This window comes from Mastomys coucha, unplaced genomic scaffold (genome assembly GCF_008632895.1).
Source record: "Mastomys coucha isolate ucsf_1 unplaced genomic scaffold, UCSF_Mcou_1 pScaffold21, whole genome shotgun sequence".
In the NCBI taxonomy this organism is placed as follows: domain Eukaryota; kingdom Metazoa; phylum Chordata; class Mammalia; order Rodentia; family Muridae; genus Mastomys; species Mastomys coucha.
The window spans coordinates 158,730,670-158,743,675 of record NW_022196904.1 but is presented as its reverse complement, the minus strand read 5'-3'; the positions used below and the strand labels follow the sequence as shown (position 1 = coordinate 158,743,675).

Here is a 13,006-nt window from a genome sequence, read left to right as displayed (position 1 = left end):
CCCTCCCCAGCAACAGCTTTTTGCTAGGATTTGAAAGGGGTGACACTGACTGAGAGAGTTACCCAACAAGATGGCAACAGATGACAAAGAGCAGCAATGATCCTGCGGCTATCAGCTGCTCCCTCCTGAGACTCACCCCTCCGCTCTCTCCAACTCACCTGAACTCGCACACATGAACTCAACCAAATCAGAACTCTGGGAACAGGAACTTAAAGTGAATAAGAAAAATAGTCACACAATTCTTGTGATACAGGACTATATGAGGTACCTGAACCGAGAACAAAAGCAACGCTTAACTAAATAAAAACTCTATTTAAGTCTCTCCTAGTTTGCTTCTCTGTTACTGTGATCGACACCATTACCCAAAGCCACTTGCAGAGAGAAGGAGTTAATTTAGGCTACAGGATGGATACAGACTATCATCAAGAGGTCAGAGCAGGATCTCAAGACAAGAAAGGAAGCAAGAGATCCTGGAGGAGCACTACTTACTGGCTCGATCCTCTGAACTGGCTCAGTTCTCTGTCTTCCACAGCCCAGGCTTACCTACTCAGCAGATATGGTATTAGCCATAGGCAGCTGGGTCCGCCTACCTCAATTGCAGTCAAGAAAATGCCCCTCACACATGTCCACAGACCAATCTGATAGATGTGATTGCTCAATTGAGATTCCTTCCTCCCAAGTAGATCTAGGTTTGTGTCAGGCTGACAATAGCTAACTATAATAGATAGAGTAAATACTAGGATCAATGTAGATGGAATAATGAACCACTGAGTGGGAAGATCAGATTGTAATGAATATGACAGACAAGATGATCTTTTTAATACACTAATACACACACACACACACACACACAAAGTTAAAAAAAAATAACCTGAAATTCCAAATTTTGTTTATTTGATTTTGGGGCTTTTCGTTTGTTTGCTTGCTTGCTAACTTGCCTGCTTATTTGTTTTTGAGGCAAGATCTTGCTAGACTAGGTTTACCTCAAATTTGCAATTCTTTCCCCTTAGTCTCCTAAATGCTTGGATTACCGTTGTATATCAACATACCCAGCTCCAATTATTAAATGTTTCAAAGATCTGAGGAAAAATTCCCAGAAGTTCAAAACATTATGAAAAACTCAACTAGCTGATAATAAAAAAATTGTATAAAATATTATAATAAAATGATGTTTTAATCCCTGAGAGGGGAAAAAAAGTACAAAGTTCTTCAAAATAAAGTCATCACGTTTGGATGACCTTGACAATTGTTCAAATATATTCACTACTTCCGAAGGTTATAGGTTTTATTGGTGATCAGAATTTTTTAGTGATACCTGAAATTAGTGCTTGAGAGAAAACAGACCAGAAGGTATAGGGCATGGAGTATATGGAGGTGAGGCCAGGATTTTCTACTAAAGTTTGTGAGACAGGGATGCTCACACACTGCTGGGTTGTCACCTCTCTGGAGACTAATTAGTCGAGAACTCTGTGAACACGTGTGGGGAAATTCCCAACCTTGACTTTTCGAGGGAAATTCCTTTGCCCCGTTTCCCTTGATGCCCACAGAAGCCCTTTCTCCAGCTTCCCCAGCATTCTCTGTAATCAGCTCACCTGGTCCAGGCTTCACTAGACCTCAGAAAGAACAGTTGCCATCAGATGATGAGGCAAAATGAAGAACGTTGACTGACGGCCATGGTGGTCATTGTAACAAGCCTCACACTGCTTGCTTCTGGAATATTTTTAGTATCAATAGATAGCCCGTATTTATTCAAGCTACCCAGATCAGCTCTGAGATTACCAGCAAGTAAATACTTCTCAAAGATGAAAGATTTCATAAAGGTTGAACACACTTGCTCTAAATGCTCAGGTGCTCCGTCGTCATTTCGGTGAGTCTGAAACGCTTCAAAACTTCCCTCAATCACCAAGTGCTGATTTCTGCTTACATTTCCCCCAAATCTGTTCTATGGCAGATCTAGAATTCATATTCACTGACCTTGGCCATCAAGGTATCACTATCTAAATACTCTCTTTTTTTGACCATTTTCATTCTTATCCTTTTGCCTGGACCTTTTTAAAAAACTAAGTTTTTGTTAATTCTTTGAGATGTTATATATTTTGATCATATTCACCCATTCTCCCAACTCCTCCATATCTATCCTCTCCATCTTCCCCTTCTTCCCCACTCAAATTTGAGTCCCTTCTCACCTCCATTAAGTCTAGTTTATGTTGCCCAACTAGTCTTAGAAATGGGGCCTTCCCTGGAGAATGGTCAACTTACCAGGAATCACATCATTAAGGAAGACCGGCCCTTCCTCTCATAGCAGCTATCAATTGCTAATGGCTCCTCTGCTAGTGGTAGGTTTCGTGCCTACCTTCCCTTGCCCACACTGGGATTTTGTCTTGCTTGAGCCTGAGCCAGTGTGTGTATGCTGTGCCAATCACTGAGAGCTCATATGTATAAATGACATTAAATCTGACAAATACTGTTTCCTTGATGTTATCCACCACACCATCTTCAAATCTTTCTGCCCTTTTTGGGGAGCAGGGGAGGGGAGAGAAGTGTGATATGTATATTCCGCTTAAGGCTGGGAATTCCACAGTCTCTTATTCTCTGCACGTTGACTAGTTGAAGGTTAATTGCCTATGTTAATTTTCATCTATTACAAGAAGAATCTTTCCTGATGAGTTGAGAGATGTACTGATTTATACATCTACAAGTCATTAGGATGCCTTTTACTACTACCTCCATTTAACAGAATAATAGTATTGGGCTCTCCCCTGAGATCTATCAAGCTACAAGTTCTTGTCTACTCTAGCAGTACTAACTATGGGATCTAAGGAGCTATGGAACCTGTCCAGAAAGTGGTTGGTTACTTCCATAACATTCATACCACTATTGGACCAGTGGATATATCCTGTCCAGGCAATCATTGCTGTAAGCTGTAGGGTTTACAGCTCACAGAAGAGACTCATGATTACTCTTCTCTTCTGACAATATGCAAAGCCCTCTCCAGTGCCAGGAGAACTAGACAATAGAGATGAAGTTTCTGTGTGAGTATCAGCATGGTTTTGCCATATTTTGTGACTCTTGCGTGTGGTTCCTGCAGCAATATGGTCTTATAGTCAAATTCAGGAAGGTAGCCAAGTATTGGAAATATCCAATAATGGTTGATGGTCTTGGAGTTCCATTTTGCATCTTTTTTTTTTACAGGAGTTCATTAACATAAATTATAATTAAAGCTGTATCACTTGGCCTGATGGGATAGCTTGTGTTTAAGACATTCCATCCTTGACTTTTAAGATATTGTTTGAGAGGGGTAGCATGCTTTGTCTCCAAACATGTATATTCATCAAAATTTTCCTGGGGATGCTCAAGTTGTATTTCGAAGCATAGCATTCTTATAGTTTAACAGAGGGTAGTGCAGACTCCTGCAAAATCCACCCCATTTTCCTAATGCTGAGTTTTGTCAATATTCTTGAGTAAAGGCAGCACCCATATATTTAGGACTTATAAAATGCTACTAGATGTCTGGCTCATGTTTAAATACACTGGCAGAGATGAGGGCTTTATTGGTAATTTTAATGTAGTGCCTGATATAAGGACTTGATAGAAAACTGAGAAGTAAAATCAGGTGTTTGAGGTCACTGGTATGTAAGGAAAAGTAGATAAACATTACAAAAGAAGTGTTAGAAAGAGCAGGGAGTGCTCCAGGGCTGTCAGCAAAGGGGCTGACCTGGTGTAGCTAGGACAAAGGCATGTGGGCACTCTACCACTTTACATCTTCGTGTTTAAATTAACGCAAATGTAAAGTTTGTTTGAACGACTCATTGGGCTTGTTGGTAAATGAGATACCAAAACATTAAGGATAGTTATTCTCTATTCTCCTTTCCACCCTATTAAATATGTATATTGTATAAAAGCTTTATTCCTGAAGAAAATTCAAGCTTTTTAAAATTCAAATCTTCTGAGACTGAAGGAAAGGAATAAGAATTACATAAGCAGCCTGTGTCTATAAAGTAGATTTTTATGTAAAGACGCTCAACAAACAATTGGTCAGAGAGGGGGGAAAAGACGGCTGTGTAGCTTTGTATTTTCATTTCTTCAGAAGCTAAGAGAGATGAGCAGCCAGGGCTCTCCCAGAGAGCAAGATGGGACACTGTGCTTTACCAAAGCGTACCAAGATTCACTCTGCAGTGGTAGATGTGGAGACAGACAGAGGTATTTGTGGAAGGACAGAGAAGTAGATCCATGGTTCAACATGGCACATCCCAGCATAGGTTCACACAGCAGTGTCCACTGAGTACACAGCTGAAGATCTGTGCACAGGGGAATATCAGTCTTTGAAAATAAGCTGTGGTTGACAAATGATTCCACAGTTTAAAAAGTGGTGTAGGGGCAAGAAGGAGAAAGGGCAGGGGGAGAGGAAGGGGAAGAAGGGAGGATAGATTTTTGATTTCTGCTTTGAACATGAACAATGAACAAAAATCAATTCTAGAGGTTTAAATACTTAAATATGAAAAGCAAAACACATCTTTTAGAAGACAATACTAATAAAACGCAGGGAGCACAAATAAATGAATACAGGTGCAGGCATACATGTGCACATACACACGAAGAGGGGGTAGAAAGAGAGGAATAGGGAAAAGGGCAGAGGAAGAGAGAAAGGGAGATGTAGAGGGGGTGGAGAGAGGGAGAGATTAACAAAGCTACCACTGACCAGACTGTACATTGGTTCAACTATAAAAGTTGGACAAAATCAAATGTTGAAAACATGGTACAGTAAAAACTCAGTGAACTGTTGGTGGGGCATTAGTGTACGATGTAATTGGAGAATAGCATACCTTTATCAAGTACAACTTCAGCTATGTATTCCTGAATCTGGCAATCTTGCCTCTAGATATCTTCTCCTTAGAGAACGTCAGCATAAACATATCAGAAGACAAGCAGGAGAATCAACTGAACAACACACTCACTATAGAAAAAAAAAACAGAAAAATTAAGGTCTGAAATAAAATTGATAAATGGATTGTGGAAATTTTACTTAATAACATTCCATGCAGGGAAAAAAATCAATAAACAATAGCTGTATAGAACAATGTGGGTGCTTTTAAAATATTTGACAAAAGATAGAGACAAAATTATTCCTTTTGATTTCATTTTTATAAAGATGTAAGTTATAAAGCAAACAACTGAGCTGGAGCTGGAGCTGGAGCACAGTGATCCAGCATTTGTTTAGTGCCCAGAGTTTCACACTCTGAATAGCAAAGCCTAAGGTATTCTGCTGGGGATGATCCACACTTCTGTGTAGAAGGGAAGAAAGGGGGAAATACTGAGAGTAAAAAGGGGGTGGGGAGGAATGTGAGCTGTAGACACATGCAGACATTGGAGGCTCAGAGGGCATTGCCCTTCTTGGTGTGGACACAAGTTTCCCAGGTCACTTCACACTGCCTTTTAAACTACAGTGAGATGTAGATATATAAATCCAGGTGTGGTGACTTATGCCTGTAAACTCAGCACTCAGAAGGATGAGGCAGGAAGGTTTCTGCGATTAGACCAAGTCTAGTGTGTCACATAGTGTATTCTAGGCCAGCCTAAGTTACAATGTGAGACAGCCCTCTCATTTCAGACACACACACACACACACACACACACACACACACACACACACATATTATATAGACACATACATATATAATATATTATTATTATATATAATACATTTTCCAAATAAACATTAAAAATCCTAGACATTATAAACATAAAAGACCAAATCCATAGCATGCTTGAGGCACCTTGATAAATGACCTCTTTTCTCTCCCAGCAATCAAGAGCAGGTTGCTTCCTATTTCTGTTAATAGACTGAAAGATGTTTCACCTTGGGATGCTGTGGGCAGCAGTGGCCGATCAGCAACTATGCATGTAAAAGGGTATTGGATTTTCACGGAGGTTGGATTTCATATTCAGCCTCTCTCAACTCTTCCCTATTCTGTGTGAAGATACATGAATAAGAGTGCTCAGGGCAATGTTGTTCAAAACAACCCAGTACTGGGAAAAGTGTCCATCAAAGTAAAGCTGATATTGTACTATATTATGGCTTTGTTTAGCCACAAAATAGAAGCTGCATGCAAACAATCTGTTTTAATCTAGTTTCTTACCCAAATGTTGGACAAATAGAAAATGTCCTAATGTCTATGGACCCATTGCTTAAAAGACTAAATATATGTAAAAAAAAAAAAAAATCTGTTGTGTTGGGAGGGTCATACTTATATCTCAAAAGTTTGGGAGATAGAATGATGGCATTCCAGTGGATACAAGTCAACACTCCAGAATAACTGAAGTAAACACTGTGGGATCCTTTAGAATTCCTTAATAACCAGTGTATTGGTCTCTGGAGTGTCTCAACAAGGAAAGAACTTTAACAATCACTCAGTAGCCCTCTACTTTTGCTCTTCATTTTTTTTTTTTTTTTTGCTCTTCATTTTTATATATGCTATATCAGCCTTACCAAGAACTAAATCAATGTCAGAATAAGTAACAGCTCATTAAAATGTATAATTTTAGATTTATGGCCACACCTCTTATGTATCGGTTTAAATCCATATCCAGACTTATCATAAATCTCACAATACACTCATATATACACAGTGTGATTTTACATGTATCCCTCATCTTCATCATATTTTCTATACTTCTTGCAGTGGTGTTATTCGTATCTACTTTAAAACTGCTATCTTTGAACCAGAGCACACACAGCTTTGCCCCTGGTCTACCTGGCCCCAAGAGACTGTCACCTTTTACATTATAGATGCTAAACCTCTCTGTTCAGGGTACTCTAAAGATGCCCACGCTGCTGCCCAGTTCTCATTATCCCATTTAATGCAAACAAATCCAAATGCCAGTGTGAGTCTGAAGACTGGCTGGTAGGAAGGATAGGCAGGTATCTTAAAACCAGGTAAGACCTGAGTGACCTGGGCCTATTATTTTTAAGATGCTCACATTTGCCTAGCTTATGTTGGGGCTGCATCCCCCTATGTTTGAGGGAGTGTGTCTTCTGTGGGTTCCTGGGGTAGCTTTCCAATCAATGATGAATGGTGTTGCTATGTGAGACCAGTCCAGTAAGCTGCAGATAAAAGAAAATGCAGTTACTCTGCTGGACTTGTCCCTGTGGTTGCTTGCTGGTGCCCCCTGCTGGCACTGCTGTCCAGGCTAACACATTTCAGGAGTGCTGCCAGAGACTATTGAGTAATTCTACCAAGCATGTGTCCCAGTGAAGCTGTACCTTAACTATGCAGAACTCAGGGCATGAAAATAAAGTGATTAGCATACGCATCCTGTGCATAATAATAAAATAGATACTTTAGGGAAAAATGGTTTTAAAGGACTTTTATTTATGCTAAGGAACGTGAATTGTTAGATCAAACCCCATGTAACTGACCCATGATGCCTTGATGCTCACTGTATCAATGAAAGGCAATAGTTAGCAAAAGATTGAAAACTTAAAATTCAAGAGGTGCCAGCACCCCATCCAGGTCCAGTCTGTTAATTCCTTTAGACAGTATTAGCTGAACATTTATTACATACCCGAGCCTGTGACAGGCATTGCAGAGACTGTCCTTATGAAGCATGCATGATACTTGGGGGATACAGACAATAAGATAAATGCTGAACTTTAGGATGAGATTAAGAACCCTGAATAAAATAAAGCAGGGTAGGAGACAGAGAGTTGGAAGTGCATGGATGCTAAGGGGATGTTTTAAGTAGAATGATGTAGGGATTCAAAGGCCTTTTCTGTTTCTCTAACTACTGGAACTAACTGGCTTTTGGCAACTAGTGTATCTTCCTGGGACTGGGTGACATTAACCTCGACTTTGGGTAAAGCAATGAGGGGGGAAGCAAAGAGGACCCAGGAAGCAGCTTAGCTACTGTACTGTTTTCTCAAATAACTAAAGGAAGGAAGGCGGAAGGGAGGGAGGGAGGAAAAAAACAAATAAAAAATGTTGGCTTATGATTTGAGCGTGTAGTCCATCATGGGAGGAAAGCCACAGTGGCAGGGTTTGAGGGATCTGGTTGCACGTGATCCACAGTCAGGGGGTTGGGGGGAGATGAGTGCTGGCATCTGGCTCATTATCTCTGTTTTACTACATATGTTGAGGACTCCATCCCACCAAATGATGCCATCCACATACAGAGTAGGTCTTCCAATATCAACTAACCTGTTTTAGGAAAAAAAATCCACATCCATGCCCAGAGGTTGGCCTTCAAGGTGATTCTAGACCCCATCAGTTAATATTAACCATCACAGCTAACAAAGAAGCTGGATAGCAGAGATTCTACAGTAAGATGGATATCCTACTGCCCCAGAGACATGGCAAGAAGCAGGCGAGGGAGATGGGACTGTCAGGAGGATGACCAAGGGGAGGGCATTGCAGGAAGAACGGTGTGCCAGATCTCTGAAATCAACTCATTCTCACTGCAAGTTGGGTGACACCTCTATAGGCCGTTTAAAGGAAGTTCCTGCACTCAGTCGACAAAATCTATGCTAGACAGATGAGATTAGAACAGAAGCAACTCCAATAGCTCCGCTGCTGTTGACTCATGAGTCCAGCAACCCTCAGAACCAGTGCAGGTTCCGAGAGCCCCAGCCTGACACGGAGTCACCCGGCTCTGTCCGTTCATAGACATGGGCGATGGGAATGAGGTGTTGGGACAGCTCACCCTATTCCTTCTTAGAATAAAGTTTAAATAGTTTGATGCTGCCCAGGCTGAAGCACCCCTACTGTGAGGGGTGGAGCACCAGCTGCCAGAGAGAAAACTGCCTCAGCTGTCAGCTTTTGTGCTGAAGTTGTTCTGTAAGGACTCATTGACAGGCATCCTCAACCACTTTAAATCATTTTGAAAATATTGAAGGCTAAGGATTGCTAAGCCAGGGTCTCTTAATAGTCACAGGCTGCATGGACAAACTGAAGAGGTCCAACTGAACAAAGAAATCTAGGGAGAGTGTGTGGAGGGAAAAGACGATAAATATTTTCACTGACATCTTACTAAGATTAAGCAGCTTATTTAATGTGATAATAGGTGACAAACATCCCAGGACAGTTGTAAATATCTTGAAGTATCATTTTGCCTACATCTGTTCCACAATTGCGATGGGTAAGAGGCCTGCCCCCGCCCCCGGGCTTTATTGTTCCTGTATCCTTAAAGGCATGAGTGATATGTTACCACATCACACATTTTCTTAAATATTCACCACATTTCATCAAGATTGACTGCCTTTTGTAATCCAGAGTGTACTGTTGTATACATTTAAAGGCACTGTGCAGCCAAGTTCAGTGCCCAGGGTCTAAGAATCCCTGTGTTTGGGAAGAGCAGATCTTTTATAGCCATCCTGTGCAGGGCAGCCTGAAGGTTTGCCCCAGAAGAGACAGAACACCTCAGCTCCACCTCCAGAGCTCTAGACACCTGGCTTTAGAAGAGATGTGGATCATAACTGTAACTCTTCCTAATAATCCAGACGGGTGGTCCATCCTGGCCGCCCATACCATCAGACATTTCTAGGCACATACTGCCATCTGGTGGCCAGTGTCCTCCATCATTTCTGTCTGTCCTGTAATTGGCAAATCTGAAGGCTCGGTGCTCTTCTTCAGTCTGTCTATTGTCTCAGTCCCGTTAATTCTCAACCCTCGCAGACTCAGTGTTGGACAATGCTCACCGATCACTCTGCAGAAACACACTTTGGTCTTGGAAATATAAGTGTTTAGTAGGGGGCAGTGACTGGCAGTATTCAAATCTCAGTCTTCCTACAGTTTCACTACTAATGGAAGTTCCTCTTCCCACAGACAACAGGGTCCTATGCAGTCCAAGATGTCTTTAAACTCCTTCTGTCTGCCTGCCTTTGTCCACTTTCTAGGTGCCAGGCTTGTAGGTGTGCATCATGACACCCAACTCTCAAAAAAATCACATTTTTCTGTGTTCATGTCTGGGTAAATTTTAAAACAGGTTGTACAGAGAGATGGTGGCGCTCCAGGGAGCACACATTTTTAACAGATGGAAGCTTCAAGGGCTGTTACTGGTCCTGGAGTCTCCAGCTCCTGGCATCCTGACCAGAGATACTCTCCCACTCTTGGTCAACTTGCCCTCCACTCAGACACTGTGGTGCTAGATCCTCAGGCTTCTCCATGCCCCACCTCTTACCCGCTTTCAGACCTCCACTGCTCCCTGTCAGATTCTAAGACACCACACTTCTTTCCCCTTAAAGTTCTGAAATGGTCTCCTCCCTTCCTTCTTCCACCTTTGCCTCCATCACTTCCTTCTCTACATGGCATCCAGAATGGTCCAGTTTAAAACACAAGCCTGGCCATAGTTCTCATGGGCTCACTACCCCTCAGAATGAAAGAAGTACTCGCAGGACAAAACACTATCATACGCCCTTCAAGTGAGTCTCTAAGCCTCCTACAACAGATGCACTAACAAGGGGGTCTTCTTGTTACCCTTCAAGCAAGTGCTGTGTGCCCATGTCTCAGGGCATTTGCAACTGCTGTGCTTTTCTGCCCCAAACAACAAATACCAAGGTTCATTCCCTTAGTTCTTCCCAGGCCCAGGAAGGGACTCTACTCTGCCCCTTCCTGGTTTGACTTTCTCTGTATTGTATGAATTTTACTAATTTTTTTTGTTGCCTCCCTCCCACTGCTAAAGCAATCTCCATGGGAATGTAGACAGTTGTCTCCCAGTTAGTGTCAAATCCCCAGTGTCTAAAGCAGTGCTAATCACGGGATAGAAGATAGAATGTCTACAAGTCGGAAGGCTCCCATGACTTTCCATCCGGACACCACCCTGCCCCTGTCAGTGGGCCTGCAGCAAGACTGGCCCCTTTCCTGGATGCTCCGGGATCTAGGATCCAGGAGAATCATCATCCTGGGTAGTTGAAGAAGTAACAATATACAAAATGGCAACATTTGGTTTTGTGAGGTTTAGCTTGGGGTTGCTTATACAATGAGGCCTTGCTATACAGCTTTGGATGGCATGGAATTCCATAGGTAGACCAGGCTGGCAAAGGAGTCCATATATAGACAAGGCTGGACTAGGACTTCATATGTAGACCAAGCTAGCCTGGGATTTCATATATAGACCAAGCTGGCATGGGATTGCATATGTAGACCAGGCTAGCCTGGAGCTTGCTGCAATCTTCCTGTTGTTTAGCTTCTTGAATCCTGGGGTTACAGGTAGACATTGTCACACACAGTCTTTCCCATTTGTACTTTAGTTTCTCCATGGGGGAGTGGGGATTATAATAATTATTTTTCCAAGGGTTTTAAATGTTAGTCGACACATCATAATGGTATATACTTATGCAGTTCAAGACATTTCAATGCATGAGTATAGTATGTAATGAGCAGAAAAGGGTAGTTGGCTGATATATCCATCACAACAAACATGTATTTTCTTTCTGCGGGAACTACTCAAAATCATCTCTGCCAGGTATTTTATTATTTTTTTTAGCTTATTCACTTTACATCCTGCTCAATGCTCCCTTCCCTGTTACCCCCTCCAACAACCCTTCCCCCATCTTCCCCTCCCTTCCCCTCTGAGCAGGTAGAGGCCCCTGTAGGTATCTACCCCTCAATGTGGCACTTCTAGTTTCTGTGAGGCTAGGCGCTTCCTCTCCTACTGAAGCCAGACACACGGCAGTCCAGCTAGTAGAACATATCTCACACACAGGCAACAGCTTTTGGGATAGCACCTGTTCCAGTTCTTCAGGACCCACATTAAGACCAAGCTGCACATCTGCTACATACAAGTAAAGAGGCCTAGGTCCAGCTCGTGTTATGTTCTTCAGTTGGTGGTTCAGTCTCTGAGAGCACCAAGGGTCCAGGTTAGTTGACTCTGTTTTTCTTCCTGTGGAGTTCATATTCCCTTCGGGACCCACAACCCTTCCTCCTATTCTTCCACAAGAGTCCCCAAGCTCCATCCACTGTTTGGATGTGGGTGCCTGTATCTGTCTGTGTTAGTTGCTGGGTGGAGCCTCTCAGAGGACAACACACTCCTGTCTGCATCTGCTACATATTTGTATTATTATACAGTTGTGTAAACTGTATAATAATCACACTTTCTCCGATCCCTTTCCTTCACCCTTCTCGGCTTCCGTGAGATCAGCTTTTTAACTTCCATCTATAAATGACAGCATATGGTCTTTGTCCTTCTGAGTCTAGCTTATTTTACTTAACATACTATCTTCCCTGTCGATCTATGCCACTACAAATGACAGAATTTTATTCTTTATGGTTGGACGATATTCTGTTGTATGTCTGTATCACATTTTCATTGAACACAATCAACCAGTGAACAGCAGTTTAGCCCATATGTTGGCTTTGTTAATAGCAGTGCACAGAGGAGTGCAAGCGTCTCTTTAGTACACTGGTTAGATTTCCTTTGGATGTATACCTAGTATCAGGATAACTGGAGCATAAGGTAATTCTATTTCCTTGAGGAGCATTCCATATTATTTCCCATTTACATTCCTACCAATAATGTATGAGAGTTCCCTTTTCTCTGTATGGATGCCTAAGGTTTTCCCCTATAGTAGTTTTGTAGTTTGAGGTCTTTCACTTCAGATTCTGTCTATTTTGAGTTAGTTTTTGTTCCTTAGGAACAAACATAAAGCCCTACTGGGTATTGTGACACACTCCTTTGATCCCAGTACTCAGGAGGCAGAGGCAGGCAGATCTCTGTGAGTTGGAGGCCAGTCTGGACTACATAGGCTACAGGCTATCCAGGCTATCGAATGCTACATAGCAAGACCCAATCTCAAAACCACAAATGTGAAGACACACCCCCCCAGCATGAACTTTGACATAGCCTGAGGGGTGGAGAGTGATGGAGTGGGAAGTGATGGGGTGAGGAATGATGGGGTGAGGAGTGATGGGGTGAGGAGTGATGGGGTGGGGAGTGATGGGGTAGGGAGTGATGGGGTGAGGAATGATGGGGTGAGGAGTGATGGGGTGAGGAGTGATGGGGTGGGGAGTGATGG

General features: G+C 42.4%; 1 long non-coding RNA gene across 1 annotated transcript in view; it reads right to left on the bottom strand.

Annotated features, from left to right (window-relative positions):
- Nucleotides 1-13,006, bottom strand: part of LOC116103698 — a 29,562-nt gene that overhangs the window by 1,736 nt on the left and 14,820 nt on the right. Inside the window, exon 2 of the long non-coding RNA XR_004123543.1 lies at nt 4,824-4,954. This is a non-coding gene — a long non-coding RNA (uncharacterized LOC116103698). The remainder of the gene's footprint in view (nt 1-4,823; nt 4,955-13,006) is intronic.